This window comes from Callithrix jacchus, chromosome 16, assembly GCF_049354715.1.
Source record: "Callithrix jacchus isolate 240 chromosome 16, calJac240_pri, whole genome shotgun sequence".
Classification (NCBI taxonomy): Eukaryota; Metazoa; Chordata; class Mammalia; order Primates; family Cebidae; genus Callithrix; species Callithrix jacchus.
In genome coordinates this window covers 28,085,435-28,105,751 of record NC_133517.1, presented here as the reverse complement: position 1 = coordinate 28,105,751, position 20,317 = coordinate 28,085,435, and the positions used below count along the sequence as shown (strand labels likewise).

General features: G+C 37.5%; 1 pseudogene; it reads right to left on the bottom strand.

Moving 5' to 3' along the window:
* Nucleotides 1-456: 456 nt before the first annotated feature.
* LOC100405200 (dnaJ homolog subfamily B member 6 pseudogene) lies at nucleotides 457-1,300 on the bottom strand (annotated as a pseudogene).
* Between the last annotated feature and the right edge of the window lie 19,017 nt (nucleotides 1,301-20,317).

The following is a 20,317-nucleotide window of genomic DNA, read 5'->3' as shown; positions in this document are numbered from 1 at the left end:
ATTAAACCAGAAATGTATTACCATTAATGCATTAATATCTTTCACTAGATATTAATAGAAATGAAAATTATTACAGAAATGGAAATTATTTCTATAGAAGATTCGTCCTGGCAATGTTAACTTCACAGCAGGCCGACACTACGTGGCTCACATTTCAGACACAATGAAAAGCAGGTCCATGCTGGTGTTAGTGTGCAATCTTGTCCTACACTGAAGAGTCAAGACTCACCTTGAAGTACGTTTAATAAAAAAGCAAAATGCATACAGAGATTTACAACAATTTTAGTTTATGTCAAAAGCCTATGACAAATAGAGGCCCCAATGAGCTGTTTATAAATACTTCAGGTACAATTATACTGAAAGTCGAGTTCGTTTGAAATCTTCAAAAAAAGTTCCTGTTAATCCTCAAATGGTGCTTGTTATACTTTAACATTTCTGTTAAGCGCGTGTATTGAGTTACTTGTTATCCAAGCGCAGCAGCTGCTACTTACCATTTATTATTAAGGACTTTTAACTGGCCGTCTTCTTCAACTTCTATTCTTTCTTGACCATTCTCGACAATTCTCTTTGTAGTGATTTTTCTGCATTAACTATTTTAGTTGAAGTTGGTATCAATCTGAAGTTGCCCATCCCACTACCACCAAATGATGCAGAAGAAAATGAAGTGAGGCCTCCGTGACCCAGTGACCCAAATGAAGTAAATCCTGTATCAAAAGAAGGAAATGCACTTCCAAAAGATGGAAATCCACTGAAAGCAGAGAAGAACGACCCCGTCCCTCGGCTTCTGCTTCCTCGGGGACCCCTTCGATTCCCAAAGAAGTCCTCAAAAGGGTCTTCAAAGAAGTCACATGAAAATGGGTCCCTTCCACCAAAAATTCCCTGAAGACATTATCTGGGTTTCGGAATGTGAAGCCAAATTCAAATGGACTGTCAAAATAACTTCCGCCGCCTCCTCCACCATTTAATCCTTCTTTGCTTATTTGTCATAGATGTCCCGTTTCTTAGTATCTGACAGCACCTCATACACCTCTGCTACACTTTTGAATTTTCTCTCCGCTTCTTCTTTATTCTCGGGATTTTTATCTGGGTGCCACTTCAGTGCCAGTTTCTGATATGCCTTTATAATATCCTCGGGTGAGGCATGTCTCTGCACGCCTAGAACTTCATAGTAATACACCATGTTTCAAGAGATTGTTGGAATAGGTCAGAGGACGAAGGCGGTCGGTGGCGGGACCCCGGGGATGTGGGGGTGAAGGCCCGAATCTCCTCACGGCTCCAGCACTGCTGCACTGGTGTCCGCGGCTCCTCATGCTTTCCTTTCCATTTTGATGAAATTTAACTATTTTTTCCTTTTGTTGTCTGTGCTTTTGATGTCTTACCTAAGGTATCATTGCCAAATCCAACGCCATGACAAATTCCTCTATTTTTTTTCTCCTAAGAATTTTATAGTTTTAGCTCTTACATTTAAGGCATTGATATGTTCAGTTAATTTTTATGTATAGTATAAGTTAAGGATCCAACTTAATTCTTTAGCATGTTGATGTCCACTTTTCCTAGCACCATTTGTTGAAAAGACTATCATTTCCTCATTAAATGGTCTTGAGTACCTTGTCAAAAATAATTTGACTATATAGGTGAGGGTTTATTTCTGGGCTCCATATTATATTCCATTGGTCTATATATCTATATTTATGATGCTCATGATTTCTTAAAAAGTTACTTACGGAGGTGTTCCAACCAAAACAAGGAAAAAGACAAGGTAGTCTTTGGGAGACAGAAGTATCAAACCAGAATAACAATGTATACAATCCCCAAATTACAGTTTTGCTGAAGCCTGAAGAAAATCCAGTCCAAACTGAAGTGAGGGGTGAGAGGTTTTCCAATACTAGTCTTAGGGACAGAAGGGGATTCAATTAATTAGATAGAGTGAGAGTTTTGATAAACTTGAGAATATGGTAAAGACGTGTGGTGGAACAGAGAAAAAAATGATCCATTTCAACCTGACTGTAGAAATGTTTCCTTTGAGTAGCACAGCAATTGTGACATTAGATCTGTAGAAGAAGAAATGTAATTTCTTTTTCCTTTTTTGAGATGGAGTCTCACTCTGTTGCCCAGGCTGGAGTGCAGCAGCACAATCTCGGCTCACTGCAACCTCTGCCTCCCATGTTCAAGTGACTCTCCTGCCTCAGCCTCCCAAGTAGCTGAGAAGAAATGTAATTTTATCACACAACTTGGCTCTGCAGAAAACAAAATTTACACGTTCGTAGTACTATAAACTTTGAATTTTTCATTATACTTTCAATTTTAAAAAGTAACCCATAGACAAATCAGGAATTTACTGTATTACAAAAAAGAGTGTTAGGGTTATCTACCTTAACAATATAAAAGACAAGAAATTGGAAGATGGTATTGGAGTTGAAGGAATGAAGAGAAAGCTGGTGCGTCTATATCCTGATCATTTACAATGCAGGGAAGTCAATAACTGTCTATGGTTATTGGGCTAGAATATGGAGGTTTATGCAAGTTGTTTTAAATTGTGTAGGGATCCAATAAAAGAAATATGAATAGTGGTAAAAGAACATGGAGGTGATAAATACAGGTGGAGTGAGGAGGTATAGGTGAGATCAACCCTCACCTATCAGAGTAGGAAGTCAATAGACACTAAAAAAAACTTGTAAAACCACAAACAACAATAAGCAATAACCCTTAATAAGCAAGTTGGAAGATTGTTACTGCACTCCAAAAGTGCTAAAAACAAACATTTTTAAAGGGTTGCCTCTAAAGAGCAAGGAAGTGGATTGGAAAGAGGAACCAGCAAGCTTCTTTTCATTACAAGCTCTTCTATTTGATTTTCCAGCCATGTGTATATCTTGTTGATAGTGTAAGATAAAATATAAAATTTCATGCCAAATAAGAAAAGAAAATATAAGATCAGGTAAGAATTTATAAGTCAGTATAATCTGAGGCAATGATTTGATTATAAAACAATATTTAGCTTGCTAAGGAGTCAGTGATGGATCTCATTAAATAGTGAGGGCTCCATCTGCATTTTACTGTTAGTCCCAAATCATATAAAGTACTTGATGAAGATGGTGTTCAAGCTAAAGTGGTCAAAGAAGGGCTACTAAAGATTCATCTTCAAGCATCTCTGAAATGCAAATGTAAATCTGAGTTAAAAGTTTCCTTTAAAAATTTAATTCATAAATAGCTTACTTGTGAAGGTGCATAATGTACTAAGATAATGTCTGAGTCTATAAACAGACTCATTGATCCAGAACTCAAGGATCTGAGTTCTTAACATATCTTGAAAAACACACCTGAATCAGGATATAAACCACAAAGTTCTTAAAAGACATGAAGTTCATGTTTCAGGATTTTACCAAGAGATTCTCATCCACCTCCTGTAAGAGATATATTAATAGCTATTGATGTTAATATATACACACCATCCTAAAATTTTCTTTTTAGCTGATACCTATGTGCAGAATTTCTTAAAAACTGGGAGAGAAAGGGAGTGGAATAGGAGATTCTCGACTGCATCAAGGGACAACTAAAAGCAAGGGAAACAATATCAAAAAACAAACAAACAAAAAACAATAAAGCAGGCACAAGAGTTTTCGAAAATAGCAACTGGAGGACATTTAGTTTGCTGGACATTTAATTCACACTACACACCGGAAAGCCCAGAGGGCTGGTGTAGCTTCAACATTGCTTTAACTAATGACACATCGCTCCCTGTATTTTGAGGATGCTCACAATTAGATTTCTAACTCAACGATTCTTCCTTGCTCCAGACACATTATTCAACTGTCTGCAGAATATCTCCAACTGGATATTCTCCAGGCTCTTCAAATACTTCATCCTCATTTCTCTTTGGAAATGGCAACATCTCCTCCTGATTTTCTACGTCAGTGGTCCTATTTCTGAACACTAATCTAGACATACTACCTACATGGTTTTATTCACACTGTTTTCTCGACTTGCTTTGCCTTTTTCTCTTGCGTAGATCTCCAGCTGTGGAGAGACTGCTGAGGCACTTCAAAGGAACTAGAAGCTAGTACCTACTCATTTGCAGGATCCAGCAGCGGAAGCATCACTTGCTGTGTTAAGGTTTCCCACGCTGTCCTGGGTTCCCAAAAGCAGCTCATTGTGCTGGGTTTAGACAGATATTTCTCCCAGTGCCTGTAACACTTTGTCACTCAAATTAGCCTATCTCCCTCTCCTGCACTCTTTGAGGATACAATCAGTAGCTTAATTGCCTTCGACTGCTCAGAATCTAACTTAGTCTCAGGAGCATACTATCTGTTCCATAAATTTACGGAACAAATGAATGAGTTACATAGTAGATAACACATTGATTTTGATAAGAGAAAAAAATACAGGAAATTCTCAGAGGAGAAAACACAAATGTTTAGTAAACATAGGAAAGACGCTCAAGTTTACAAGTTTCAGGAAAATGAAACGCGCGCGCGCACCCACACACACACACCCCACCACCAAAAAACCAAAACCAAAACAAAACAAAAAACCGCAATGATTTAGCATGTCAAAGATGGAAAAGATTGATGACTTCGAGTGTTGGCCAGGATGTGTGGAATACTACAGAATTAGCAGAAAAATAAAATATTACAACGGTTATTGCAAGCAATCGATAAGTCATGGAAACATAAAATGTACATAGTCGTTGACCTAGAAACTTCTGGGAATTTATATGGCAGAATTAAAAGTGCAGTACGTAAAGATTAATATACAAATTTATTCATTACAGAATTCTTTTAGTAGCAGTTTCTCCCTAAACAAACAGAACAAGATGACAAAAAAATAAACAACAACAACAAAAAACACTTCTGGAAGATGAAATCCTTATCAATAGAATAATCAATATAAAATTATGACAAATCTATATTGTGGAAAAATATGAAGAATGAAGTTGATCTAGGTACAATGATACAGTTTAAAATATATGTATATCTTCTTATACAAGCAAAAGAGAAATCTGGAAAGATAAAATTTTCAGAGGAGAGAAGCCTTATTTTGCTTTGTATACTTATAAAGAATTTAAATTGTTTTGAAAATATTTTAAAACAAATGACTGTTTAATATGTGGAAAATACAGAAAACATGACATTTGTCTACCCATCACTTAAGTATATAAAATGGCAATATTTTGACATATTTGCTTCAGCTTTCTTTTTCAAAAAGGAGGAAGGGTCACACGGATACAGTCATTTCTCCCACATCCGTGTTCCCATTTCCTCCTCCCACTCTCCCCAGAGGTAACCACTGTCTTAATGTGAGGATGAATTCTTCCTGTGCCTGATTCTATAATTTGCATGTGCCTATGTATTTATTCATAAACAATAGAGATCTCTTTTTGTGTGTTTATATAATTGGTATCATTTTAACCTGTCATTCTGATACTTGTTTTTGTGTGCTCAAGGTTCCTTTTCAGCATTATCGATGTTGATGTTATTAATTCATATTTATTGCCTGAAGTGTTCTATTGTATAATTTTACCACAATTTATTCATTCTGCTATGAATGGAGATTAATGATGCATGTTGCTGTCTATACCTTCTTGTGTGCACATGCCAGGGTTTCTCCAAGTTATGTAGCTAGAAGTGGAATTGTAGGATCACAGACCATTTCTTTTGGAAAGTCTTATTTATTCCCCATCTTTTTACCATTTGACTGGTTTAGTATTACAACTCTTTTCTTATTTATTTAGTAATTATTTTTTACATTTTTAATCTGCATATTTAACTCTAAAGAACTAATCTAATCAATAGGCCTGACTTCATTTTGCATAATAAGAGCAACTTCGAACACTTGAATTTACATTACCACTTTCCTCTTCCTATCTTCCATGCTGTGGCTCTGAAGTATTTTAATTTTACCTTCTTTTCACATCATTTCACCCTAAATTAGCCTTTCTTCTTGTGGTTTTTACAATGTTTATTTAGATTTATGCAGATGTTTTTCAATTCCTGCATTCACTCCTGTTTCTTACATCTTCCTCCTTCCTTCCATGTTCAATTTACTTATTCCTAAAGCACATCCATTCATAGTTTAAAATAAAACATTTACCTTCAAATGCATTTATTTTTATCTAATTTTTTTCATATTGTATATCTTCCATAGTATGAAATATCTAAAACAAATATATATAAAATATGTATTATACATATAAATATATATTATGTTATAAATATTGTATTTTTCTATGTAAATATATACTATGTTATATAAATATATTTATGTTATATAAATATATTTACATATAAAACAAATATTTATATATATATATTTGTCTAATTCTTAATTGAGCGTTTAGCTACTTTTAAAATTCAAGATGATGGCAATTTTTTCTTGGCAGTTTGAATATGTCCCTCTGTTTTCAGTCATACAGAAACAGCTATCAGTTTAAATATTTCTTTGTTGACAATCTACCTTTTATCTCCGGATGATTTAACAATTTTCTTATTGTTATCAATGTTTCATACTTTTACTACAATTTTTTTCAGGTGTGAATTTGTTTTTATTCGTCCTAATTGTTCTTTAATCTGAGGATCTGTCTTACATAAATTCTGAAATTTTTTAAATTCATTTTTCATTTCACTTTAAGTTCTGGGACACGTGTGCTGAACGTGCAGGTTTGCTACATAGGTATTCATGTGCCGTGGTGCTTTGCTGCACCTATCAACCTGTCATCTAAGTTTCAAGCTCTGTATGTGTTAGGTATTTGTCCTAATGATCTAAATTCTGAAAATTTATCAGTGGTTATTTCACTCAGTAGTCCTACTCTTTACACATTCTCCTTGGTTATTTCTTGTCTCTTAAGAAATGTTTCATATTTTCATCTATTTTTATTGTGCAGCATTTTACTAAATTTCCTCACATTGATATTCTAGCTCGTGAACTCTTTCTTCTACTCTCTCATCTGAAGCCTGATTTATTCACTGAGTTGTAAATTTCAAATAATTAAATTTTCATTTCTAAATATTCTTTTAAGAAATATCTTTTATATTTTATAATGTCCTGTTTTTGCTATGTTTCTATTTTTTAAAAGAATCTTTAACGTTCTATGTATAACTACTTTTGAGACATTTCATATACACTAAGATTCTCAAAGTCCAACTTCACAGTTTATTTATGTTGACTCTTACATATAAGATGGATCATTTCCTTGCGCATTTTGTAATTTTGGAACGTGAGTTTATTATTGATGAAGATTGCTTTTTGTGGAAAACCATGTATACTTTGGCTTGAAGTCTGCTACACAGCGGTTGTGCATTTGTTTGTGATTGGTGCTTAGAGTGTTTCCCAAGATCAAGGCTACTTTCTGACATATTTTTTGTTGTTGTTGTGGTCGTTCCCTTACTTTGCATTTGGTAAAATTCACTGGTGCATGGCTCAGGCTTTTGTTTATTTCTTCTTCATTTACAACTTCTTATCACTTCCCTGGGTAGAGGTGTTGCCACAGGAAGTTTTTTAAGCTTCGTTTTTTTTTTTGAGGAGGCAGGCCTCTCAGAGCTCAGTTTTTGAGGAGGCAACTCTTTAAGAGCTCAGTTTTTGAAGAAGCAGCTGTCTCAGAGCTGCAGGTGTCTCGGGTCCAGCAACACACCTAGAGCAGATGGGCCCCAAAGGCACAATTTCTATCCTGGAACCGTGATTTAAACCCCAGCTCCTGTACCCTAGATCTTATCTGTGATTCCATACCTCTTCAGGATGCTACAACTTCAGCTCAGGGGCTCACAGCTCTGCTGTTAGGTTCTCCTTTTGTTTTTAGCACCAGGGATTTCTCTTCTCTTTCTCTCTGATCAGAAGTGTATATATTTTTTCCAATTTGTTATATTGCATTCCTTATTTCTTTGAACTTATAATAAAAAAGTTTTTTTTATTAGTTTAGGCTAAAATCAAGAGGCTTCTTCTAGTTTGATTGTTACAAAACAGTTATAAGATTTGTAAATTCAAGAAGAAAATATTAAAGCAAGCTTAATACAATTTTCAAAGTTGTTGAACCTTAAAATGTTGAAATTTTCCAGAATTCTCTCTGGAAGAATTTGTTAGTCACAATAATGTACTTTAACAGGGTTATGGATATCCTGCCATTTACTATGTGTCTACTTCAGAAATTTACACACAGTCATCTCTCAGTATGCACAAGGGACTGGTTCCAGGACCCCCATGGATACCAAAATCCATGGATGCTCAAATCTATTACATAATATGGCCTAGCTTACAGTTTGCATGTAATCTACGTAGATCCTTGTATACTTTCAGTCTTCTCTGGATTATACCTAATTCAGTATAAATGCTATGTAAATAATTATGTTGCATTTTTACTTGTGCTATTTTTTATTGTTGTATTGCTGTTTTTATTGGTTTTGTTTTGAATATTTGTTACCAGCAGTTGGTTGAATTCATGCATGTGGAACCCACTAATATGAAGGGCCGACTATACATGACTTTATGATATGTGTGTATTATCTAGATCAAAATACTTGTCAGGACTTATTTTATGATAGAGATAGTATCTTAACTCAGTGAGGAAAGGTTTATTCAGCAGTGGTGACAATATAACTATTTATCTTTTTGTGAAAAAAAGATAAGCTCTTGAGAAAACAAATTTCAGATACATTAAAGGCCTAAGTGTGTGTTGAGGGGAAGACTTTAAACCTAAAAAATATTGCGGTATATCTTTATGAAATCAGAATAGAGAAGGTTTTGCAAAGCCAGAAGTATCCAGAATATATAAAGAATACTTACAGATCAATAAGAAAAAGATAAAAAGAGTGTCAAAATGGGGAAACAATATGGACAGACATTTCTGAGAACTGAAAACCCTAATGGCTAGTAAGCACATTAAAAATTGTTTTTATCTTCCGACGTGTAAAATTTTAAGTAAAAATATTGGTTCTCATTAACACCTGGTCAAAATGAAGAAAATTGGAACCAACTATTCATTCTTAAGTGCCATTGTGGACGGCCAACAGCAATGATAATAAGCATTGATGTACTATTATTATTGCCATTTGGAGAGTGTTAAGAAAATTAAAATATTCATCAAATATTTGTATTACATGTAAATGAATTCTATTCAATTCTACAAACATTTCCATAGAGACATCATATGGTAGGTACTGACGAAGGCACTGGTGGAGTGAAGGAACTCTTCAGAGAAGAACAACATATGGTAGAGACATCCACTGAGTGCTGACTGTGTGTCAAGTATTTTTCTGGGTATTAAGGAAACGAACCTGAGAAGGATCCATTCTAAGATCTTAGGTTGTGATAGGACAGACAGACAAGAAGCAGACAGAGAGAGACACACAGTCAGAGGCAGATAAGTATTAAAATGCTTGTATAAGCAAAGGGAAGAGAGGGAGTACTTTTTGCTGTGAAGAACAGGGAAGGCTTCACAGAGCTGATTTTGATTTGCTCCTTGAATACAGGCAGAAATTGAATAGCAGAGAGAAGTAAAGAGGGTTTTGGGCCAAGAGAATGGCACACACTAAGGCACAGATGCATAAAAGTGCACATGTTCTTAAAGAATTCTCAGTATCCCCTTACATTACCTAATAGTATCCTATTACCACTTAGCAACATTAGTTCTTGATAAACCATAAACATACATGACTAATGGAGGTTCGTGCTTTGGAAACACAGTGACAGTTACAACACCTGCACTATTGTCAGTGTGGGACAAACAGTGCAGAAGTGAGGTACTAATAGCATCCTCGGAGAATTAACATCTTAAAACAACAGACCCAGAGATTATGCCAGAGGAAGCAATGGAATAATTAGGTTTTGTGACCTCTTGGGTCTAATGGAACAAATCGCTTCATTTTTCGCTTGAGATTAGCCCAGTGGCTAAACTATGTTTTTAAAATGTCATACTATTTCTCACAATCTTCTGAGTAGATGACCCCAAACACTGTATAATCTCTTCCAAGGATATATGAATGTAAGGGATTATTTACTTTTTAAATGCTAAAATAGCTATTTCCAAATTTTTATTCAATTTTGTTTGCTTGGATTTATCATGCTTAACAAATGTTTTGTCCTATTTTCATGAAGATAGCCTTCATCCCTCTGTAATGATGTTATGCCCACACGTTCTTTTTGCTTCATGGTTGTCATCACTACAAATAGTTTTCCCAATAGATCACAGAGGTACCCATCAGCAAGCTAAAACTAGAGCCATACACTATAAATACTGAGAGTTCTTTACAAAATCAACTCTGATAAAAAATAATTCTGGTGAAGATGCCATCATTAATGCTACCTTTACTCCAAAATACTGAGCTTAGTTCTAGAAAATACCATAGCATGGGACCTAAAGTCTTATTTAATAATAATGCTAGTACCACAATGTTATCTATTGAATTAGAGCAAAAAAACTAACTGTAAGGCATAAAATAAATGAATTCAGAACACAGAAAATTCCTTTTGTGAATAAGAAGTCATAAAAGGAAAGTATAAGAGCTGAGAGATTGATAGATATTTCATGCATCTATACACATCCTATATAAAAATATAGAGCTTGCTGGATTGTATTTGGGACTGAATACATCTTTTTGTTGACATCAAGGATTGCTCTCGGATGGGAGGGTTTTCTGTTGCATCTGGCAGTTGATGGGGCTTTGAGCTCCATCTGTCAATGCCTTTGGTGAGAGCCATGATTGAACCTGCTGTAATGGATTATGCTGATGCTCTGCTCAGTGCCCCTCACAGTCTTTTGCCGTCCTCTGACTTCAGCGCTCTTCATTCCTACTGGATTTTTTCCTGTAGTTTTCCTCAAGAACCAGCATGAGGCTATTCAAACTGATTCATGCAGACAGCTGAGAGGTGGAGGTATCCAGGATTGACCTATCCTTCACCCAACTTGAAGCAACCCAATGACTGATAGAGAAATAGAAAAGACCAGCTTACTTCCTCAAGATGGAAAAAACTCTGTGCTGTTATTTATACTATCTACCTGTCTGCAAGATAAGGCCAAGGCTGAGGATTCACCCGAAATCACATTTTACTTGCCAATTGGGCCCCTCGAACATGGCAGATCCCATCATGCTAGAAGGATCTGTTGGAAGATAAAAATGCCACACAGAATCTCTGTCAAGCCACAATAAAGCAAACAAACAAACAAAAAACAGGAAAAGAGACATATCCCAGTAGATACCAACATTAACTGTAAACCTATAGTCATTAAAGAATGTGGGATTTATGTAAAGATATATAAAAATTGATGAAAACAATAAATGATTTTTTTAGCTCCTCTGTGTGCCCTGTATTGATCAAAGTAATAGCCTGTGCTGATCAATAGTAAAGCATGAGCTCAATTCTCACCACAGCAATATAAAATACATGGTAATCATATAGGGAGCTCAAATGTCTTGCCTTTCTGGAACTGAATAAATAACGTAGAAACAGACCCAAGTGTATGTGCTTTCTTGGTGCATGATAGAAGTGTGTATGATATGTCAGAAGGCAAAGACTGGACTATTCAATAAATAGTGTTGCACACATGGCTTTCCACATGGGAAAAAATGAAATTAGTTCCTGACCTCATACTGTATACATTAACCTTGTATCATATACATAAAGATTATACCACTTATATAAATTCTAAAATATAGAGAAAATTATTAAAATGATATATAGCAGAATATACTCATGACTATATTGTTCAGGGTCTGGACAGGAAAAAAGAAATAATTGAAGAGAGTTAAATGAATGGATTAGTTATCAAGTTGTAGAGATGATTAAGAGAAACTGACATAAGATGGTGTAGCATTCTGGGACTGGCAAGGACTAACAGCCCTTATTGTCTCAATCTCTAAGCTTAAAGGGGAAGAGGAAGGGAATTGTCACATAAAATGTGGAGACCTCCAGTTGCAGAAAAAGAGCTGCTCAATAGAAGCCATGGCCTTAGACAGAGGAATGCAACATTTCCAAAATTTCACAATCAGAAATACAAATACCTCAAATTTCTCTCCTCCTGTCCCTTGAACTAACTCCTGCAGATGTCTCCCACTGGTCAAACTCAAGAGGAAGCTGGAGGTCAAGGGAGCCCAACTGATGGATTCTGTAGAGGTTGGATTTACAGAGCACAGAACAGAATGTAGAAGAGTGGTAGGTGGATCTAGGATGATGAACAGTGAATATACAACACAATGACTGAGTGTGAAGCATGAACATAAAAAAATTCCATTTTTATTTTAGATTCAAGGAGTACCTGTGCAGGTTTATGATAAGGGTATACTGCGTGATGCTGAGGTCTGGGGTATGATTGAGGGATGTTGAAACCACGGCAGCAGTAAGTGGTTTTTCAACCCTTATCGCCCTCTCTCCCTTTCCCCTCTTACAGTTCCCAGTGTCTATCATTCCCATTTTTATGTCCATGTGTACCCAATGTTTAGCTCCCACTTATAAGTGAGAAAATGTGGTTTCGGTTTTTCGTTTCTATATTAATTCACTCAGGACAATGGCCTCCAACTGTACCCACGTTGCTCCAAGGGATATGATTTCTTTCTTTTTAGTGGTTGTGTAGCTTTTCATGGTGTATATATACCACATTTGCTTTATCCAATCCATCATTGACAGACATCTAGGTTGGTGCCATGTCTTGCTGTTGTGAATAGTGTTTGATGAATGTAAGAATGCATATATGTTTTTTGATAGCGTGACTTATTTTCTTTTTCTTTTTCTTTTTTTTTTTTTTTTTGAGACGGAGTTTCGCTCTTGTTACCCAGGCTGGAGTGCAATGGAGCGATCTCGGCTCACCTCGCAACCTCCGCCTCCTGGGTTCAGGCAATTCTCCTGCCTCAGCCTCCTGAGTAGCTGGGATTACAGGCACACGCCACCATGCCCAGCTAATTTTTATATTTTTAGTAGAGACAGGGTTTCACCACGTTGACCAGGATGGTCTCGATCTCGACCTCGTGATCCACCTGCTTCAGCCTCCCAAAGTGCTGGGATTACAGGCTTGAGCCACCGCACCTGGCCAACTTATTTTCTTTTGGGTATATACACTGTAATGGGTTTTATGTGTTGAATGGTATTATATATATATATTTTTTGAGGTGGAGTTTCGCTCTTGTTGCCTAGGCTGGAGTGCAATGGCACGATCTTGACTCACAGCAACCTCTGCTTCCCAGGTTCAAGTGATTCTCCTCCCAAGTAGCTGGCATTACAGGCATGCACCACCACCCTCAGATAATTTTGTATTTTTAGTAGAGACAGGGTTACTCCATGTTGGTCAGGCTGGTCTCGAACTCCCAGTCTCAAGTGATCCACTCACCTCAGCCTCCCAAAGTGCTGGTTACAGGTGTGAGACATTGCACCCAGCGATAGTTCTAACTTTAGTTCTTTGAGAAATCTCTAAACTGCATTTCTCAGTGGCTGAACTAATTTACATTCCCACCAACAGTGTACAAGCATTCCCCTTCTTCCACAGCCTTGCCAGCATCTGTTGTTTTTTCACTGTTTAGTAATAACCATCCCGACTGTTTCTAGATGGCATCTCATTGTGGCTTCAATTTACATTTCTGTGATGATATAAATCAAAGTGCTGCTGAGCATTTTTTCATGTTTGTTGGCTGCATGTATGTATTCTTTTGAGAAGTGTCTGTTTGTGTTTTGTGCCGACTTTTTAATAAGTTAGTAGTTATTTTCTTGTTGATTTCAGTTCCTGATAGATTCTGGATACTAGGCCTTTGTCAGATGCATACTTTGCTGGTGTTTTCTCCCATTCTGTAGGTTGTCAGATTACTCTGTTGATGGTTTCTTTTGCTGTGCAGAAACTCTTTAGTTTAAGTAGGTCCCTCTTGTCAATTTTTGTTTTCGTCTCAATTGCTTTTGAGGACGTGGGTATAATTTTCTTCCATGGCCAATCTCCAGAAGCATATATCCTGGGTTTTCTTCTAGGACTTTTTAAAGTCTTTAAACTATCTTGAGTAATTTTGTTATATGATGAGAGGTAGGGGACAGTTTCATACTCTGCCTATGAATAGTCAATTATCAAGAAAGAACTTTTGGATAAGATCCATAAGAGCTGAACTCTTAGAGGAAAAGATTGATGAGGTTGACAATAATCATATGTAAAACTTGTATGATAATCTAGTGTAAGACAAGCAGCAGTCTGAGTACAGGCCTATAATCCTAGTATTCTGGGAGACTGAAGCAGGACTGCTTGAGCCCAGGGGTTTGAGACCAGCCTGGGCAATGTGGCAAAACCTGTCTCTATCAATCATCATCATAATAATAATTAGCAAGGAATGGTGGCATGAACCTGTAGCCCTAGTTACTTGGGGGCTTGAGGTGAGAGGATTGGCTTAGCCTGAGAGATCGAGGCTGCAGTGAGCTGTGATCATGCTACTGCACTCCAGCCTGGCCAACAGAGCAAGACTCTGTCAGAAAAAGAAGAAAAAAGGGCAAACATTAGATATTTGAAAGATGATATTTGAAATATAAATCAAAATTGACATCCAGAATATGTGGGTATGTACAGCTGTGTGTCTAGATATATATATATGTATGCATATGCATGTATTGCATACCAAAGCACGTGAGGAGAACAACTCACACGCTGCTGTGGTAATGCAAATTTGCACAACCATTACAGGGAGAGTAACTGGGCAAAATCAAGTGAAGTTAACATTGTGCATACCTTCTGATCTAGCAATTTCTCTTCTAAAAATATTGTCCAGATAAATTCTTGCAAATATGCTCCAGGAAGTCATATTTTAAGAATATCCACTATAGTGTTTTTTGGAATATGAGAGAAAAAATTTTAAAGAACTAAATATTATTCAGAAGGAATAAATATTTGTGGTCTAGTCATATTGTGCAATTTTAGATAGCAGTTACAATTCATGAACAGTAAACTAATTTTTGACAATATAAATAGATCAAAATACTAGATTGAATAAAAAATGAATTGAAGGTGTTTTTTTTTTGAGACAAGTCCAATGGGGTGCAGTGGTATGATATGCCTCACTGCAGCTTCCACCCCTTGGGCTCAAGTAATTCTCCCACCTCAGCCTTCCAGGTAGCTGGGACTACAGGCATGCACCACCATGTCTGGCTAATTTTTTATTTTTATTTTATTTTTTTGTAGAGATGGGGTCTTCCTATGTTGCCTAGGTTAGTCTCGAACTCCTGGGCTCAAGAGATCTTCCCACCTTGGCCTCCCAAAGTGTGAGAAATACAGGAGTGAGCCACCATGCTTGGCCTTGCAGAGATCTTTAGTAAAGTATGACAGTATTTATGTAAAATTTTAAAATCACAAAAGACATATAATACCCACATATATTTAAGAAAAATATAAACTATCACCTTGAAGAATGTGTGTCACATCTTTAAAAGTGGTTGACTCTAGAGATCGGTCTGCAGAGAGAAAATTAAAAGTAATTTAATTTTATTTAAAACAAACATTTTATTTATAATGTGCAAAAAATTAAAGACAGATATACTAAAATATTAACAGTCAGTGCCTCTGGAGAATGGCATTTGGGGCGGAATTTGTACTACTCTCTATTTGTCAATTTTTCTATTATAAAATGACCAAGTACTATTTTTATAATTCTCCCTCCCCCTCTTTGTTTTTAACCATTCACATTACTAGAAACAATCATGTAATCCTTCATTTTAGAAGGAAAATGGGGTAGCAGTCAGCATGGGATAGAAGAAAAGCCTTGTCGTCTATGCTTGACGCTCTTCTCCCGTCAGGTATAGGTTACAGTGCATTTGAGATGCTAACAGTTTACAATGCTCTGACCTCAGCAGTGCATATGATTCTTTCCTTATTTTGTACTTGGCAAATTGAGAAAGCTATACCTAAAGGCATGGTTTCCATTGTAATTTTTCCAAGGTCACATCCTGGTTAATGAAATATATGTGTGAATCCCAAATGATTGTGTACATACTTAATGCATGCATTCTGTTTTTAAGCATACTCAAAAATAAGGCTTTTTAGATATTCTTCCTAAGTTTGTTTTGCCCAGATTTTTTTCTTCTCTCAAAGTCTACCCATGTTCCCACAATTAAACCTCTTAAATCAGTTTCTCTGTTTCCACATGCCTCCCACCTTCTCCATCATTTTTTAAGTCAATCAAGCCAAAAGGGAGCATGTCACAATGTGGGGAACACGGGATTTGATATGGGAAGTCATGAGTCTGAGTTCAGGCTCTGCTTCTTATTACTTGTATGACTTTAAGCAAATGACTGTCTTTCTGAGCCTCAGTTTATCTCCAAGTTGGAGATTATATCAACTGGACCTCAGGTGAATAACCTCATCAGAAAAATCAGTTTATAGATGTCAGTGTGATTTGTAAACTATAAAATGTCAAAGTCGGGGCTTGTCAGCTTAGTTGGGCTGGGGGGGTTACTCCAGTATATCTAAGGAGTGACAGGGAGAAGGGCCTGGCCATATTCTTGACAATCAATGAGCCAAAAGATTTGTACCTAGTTGTCCCTGAAAACAAAGTATTAATCGCCCTGTGAAAATACGCTGCTATGTAGATGATCAGTGACCACATAAATCCTAGGCAGAAAGAGGAGATCGATGGAATCGATACCCATTTTTTATAGCTTTTCTTCCTTCTGTTCTCAAGCTTTTTGACCCATTGTTTCCATGCATTCGGTTGTATACTGCCAAAATCCAAACCAAGTGGAAATGCAGAAAAATTAACATTTATACAATTAAATGAAATTTTCAAAAGCATTTTATTATGTTCCAGGCACTGTTTGAACCCCAGTGAACAATGGACAAAAATTCTTGCCCTTGTAGAGGGAAGCAGACAACAAACAAAATAAACCAGCAAATGCTATAGACTATTAGAAAGTGACATGTATATGGAGAGTAACAAAGGCTGAGACTTAACCCAGGGTGGTGTGGAAGCCCATAGAATGTGCCTCACTCTCCTCCAGCTACACAGGGTGTATGTTAGTCTTCCATTGCTGCTGTAACAAGTTACCCCAAACCTTGTAGGTCAATGCAACACATAATTATCATCTCATGGTTCCTGTAGGTCAGAAGCCTGGGCAGGCTTGGCTGATTCTACTGCTTTTGATCTTACAGGGCTGAAATTAGGATCTTGATAGGCCTGGGCTCTTATATGGAGGCTCTGTGGGAGAAATCACTTCTCGGCTCACTCAAATCTTCCGCAGAAACCAATCACCTGAAGATGCAGTACTGAATTCCTTGCTGACTGTCAGTTGGAGCTTCTCTTGGTTTCTAAAGGCCACTTGTACTGCAGCAGCACAGTAAGTCTTTCTCATACTTTCAATCTCTCTGACTTACCCTTCTGTCACACTCTGCCTTTAGTTGGAGAAAATTCTCCTTTGCCATGTGATATAATATTTATAGGTTACAGGGATGAAGATGTGGACATCTTTTGGGGACATTCTGCCCATCACGCAGTTCAAGGGCTCCAAGCGCTGCACCTTGAAATCCATCATTGGGTTTGTGCTGAGGCCATGTTTTCCATGGGTTGCTCAATGACAGAATGTGGCAGAAATACTAAGGCAGGCCCATTCCTGGGACACATGGGACTCCACTCACAGAGGAATTTGGCTTGAGGACTTCCTGAGAGCTTTGCAGAACCTTCCTTAGGCAACGCAGAAGTCTATGATGCCTCCACCCAACCTTTCTTTCCTCTTTTCTTTCACTTGGGTTAGGATAACATTAAGGAATTTCCCCTAATAAAATGCATGTGACTTTAATCCCTCCTTGGCATCTGCCTCTTACAGGACCTGAACAAACAAAAGTGGTACCCTCAGTGGTCCTAGGAAAAAAGGAGCAGCAAATGGGGGTAGCAGGTAGAGATAATGCTCTCCTGGCCAGTAGGTGGGACACCAGTAGCACCTCCATTGCTAAAGACTTCATTGGTGGTGACCTGTAGCTGTGACCTACTGGGAATGGGAATGTTGGAGCAGGTGTGATATTTACAGGCATTTGCAAAATATTAAGGGATCAGTGTCTACAAAGACATTAGAGTTGGTAGTTATTGCTAAGTTGAATTTACATCTTATAGAATTATAATGAACAAATTAGGCTCTCAGCAAGTGTGACAGTCTCAGGCCTTATTTTTGGCATTCAAGGAAGCTTTTATCTCCTGCCTGGCAGGGCAGACATAACTGAAGGTAGGCTGAAGACCCAATTGCTATAGTCACAGAGCTGTTTGGATGCTTAGCCTATACAGGTCTGCTATGCAAAGACCAGGGGATTCTGAAACATGGGGTGTGAATATCTTTATAGATATCCTGAGAAGTTGACCTTATGACCCCCTTTTTGCTAGCTCTGACTTTTATGTATTTAACACTATTTTTTGTTTTCTAAAGCATCTGTAAGAGACATACTTTTGAAGAAAGTCATGTGTTGCAGTTGTTTACTGAAGATTTATTAAGCATCTATTTATTGAGTGTCCTCTATTGCTCAGCACTCTGCTAGAAGGTGCTAGGTAGGCCCTGGGGACACAATCATGAGAAAGGGAGCCTTAGTATAAATTTCATGGAGCTTACAGCCTAAAGGGAGAAACAAAATTTAAACAAGCAGTCCCAGAAATGAACAATATTAAGGATTGTGACAAGAGTGTCCAAGGAAAAAAGAATAAAGATAAACAGAAGGGTCACATGGAGGAAACTACTTCAGATAGAGGAGTTAAATAAGCCCTCTCTGTAGAAATGACATGAAGTTGAGAACAAAATAATAAGTGACACTTGGTCCAGTGAAAACTAGTAAAAAACCCTTCCAGGTAGAGGACAACAGTCTTCCTGTGTGTGGTGAGGTGACAAAACTCCAGGTATCCTGGGGCAAAGAGAGAGAGTTAGTGCATTGGAACTGCCTAGCTGTGTAGGGTACTTATACCCGACTCCCTTCCCTCTCTCCTTCCCCCAGGGTCAGCCTGATATAATTCTCTTAACCCTTCTAACTCTCTACTAATGTTCCCTTATAGGTGTTTATCCTTATAAAATCCTTGCATGATTACCCCCATCTTGGTGTCTGCTTTTTGGAGAATCCATATGAACATAAACGGTAGAGGAAGGCCTCAGTGAGTGGTGATGTTAAATTCAATTGAGCCTAAAGCTTTCTTCTTATATATTTTAAGTTCAGCCTAAAGATTTCTCCATGCACAGGGAACTGTAACCTAACTGGATGTGTAAACAGATTGTAACCTACTCTTGTGTCAATCACAGAGTATTGGCCAATCACAGGCAGCCAACTGTTCAAATCATGTTCAAATAAGGCACATGTTAAACTCTAACCAACCCAGATGTTTCTGTACCTTATTTCCTTTTTCTTTAAGTCACTTTCCTTTTTCTGTCCATCAATGTGATCAGACCACGTGGCAGCCCCAGAGTCGTTCTGAACCTGTTCTCGTTCTGGGGGCTGCCTGGTTCACAAATTGTTCTTCTCCTATTAAATTCTGTTAAGTCTAATTTGTCTATCATTTTTCTTTTAACATTGACATTTGAACTAAGACATGCAGGAGGTGAAGGGAGCTAGCCAGGAGGGTATTTGGAGAAAGAACATTCCAGGCAAGCAAATAGCAATAGCAAAGGCTTGGAGGGGAAGGAGTGTTCCCTGCTGTTCTCAAAGAGACCAGGTTCCATGGAGGAGTGAGTGGGTCAGGTTGTAGCAGACAAGGCCAGAGAGGTGGGTAATGGGGACCTTCTACTCTGAGTGAGAAGGAAAAAACTACAGGCTTCTGGATGGAGAAAGGGCATGACCTAACTTAAGTTGTTTTGTTTTGTTTGAGACAAGAGTCTTGCTCTGTCACCCAGGTTGGAGTGCAGTGGTGCGATCTTGGCTCACTGAAACTTCTGCCTCCTGGGTTTAAGTGATTCTCCTTCCTCAGCCTTTTGAGTAGCTGGGATTACAGGCACCTGCCACCAAGCACAGCTATTTTTTTATTTTTTAATATTTTTAGGAAAATGGGGTTTCCCCATGTTGGCCAGGCTGGCCTTGAATTCCTGACTTCAAGTGATCTGCCCGCCTCGGTCTCCCAAAGTGCTGGGCTTACAGGCATGAGACACCACCCTTGGCTTAACTTAAGTTTTAAAAGGATCTTTTCTGCAGCTATTTGAGAATTTGATTGTAGAAGGCCCAAAGTGTAAACAGAAATACCAGTGAGGAGAAGATTGTGAGATCCAGGTGAGAGATAATCAAACTGGCCTAGGGTGGAATGATGAGAAGTGATCAGAATGTGGATGCACACTTAGGGGAAACACAACTGAATGTCTTGAAAGATTGAGTGTGAGATGTGAAAGGAAAAATCGTGACAAGAATGGAGATGGACTCATGAAAATGGAG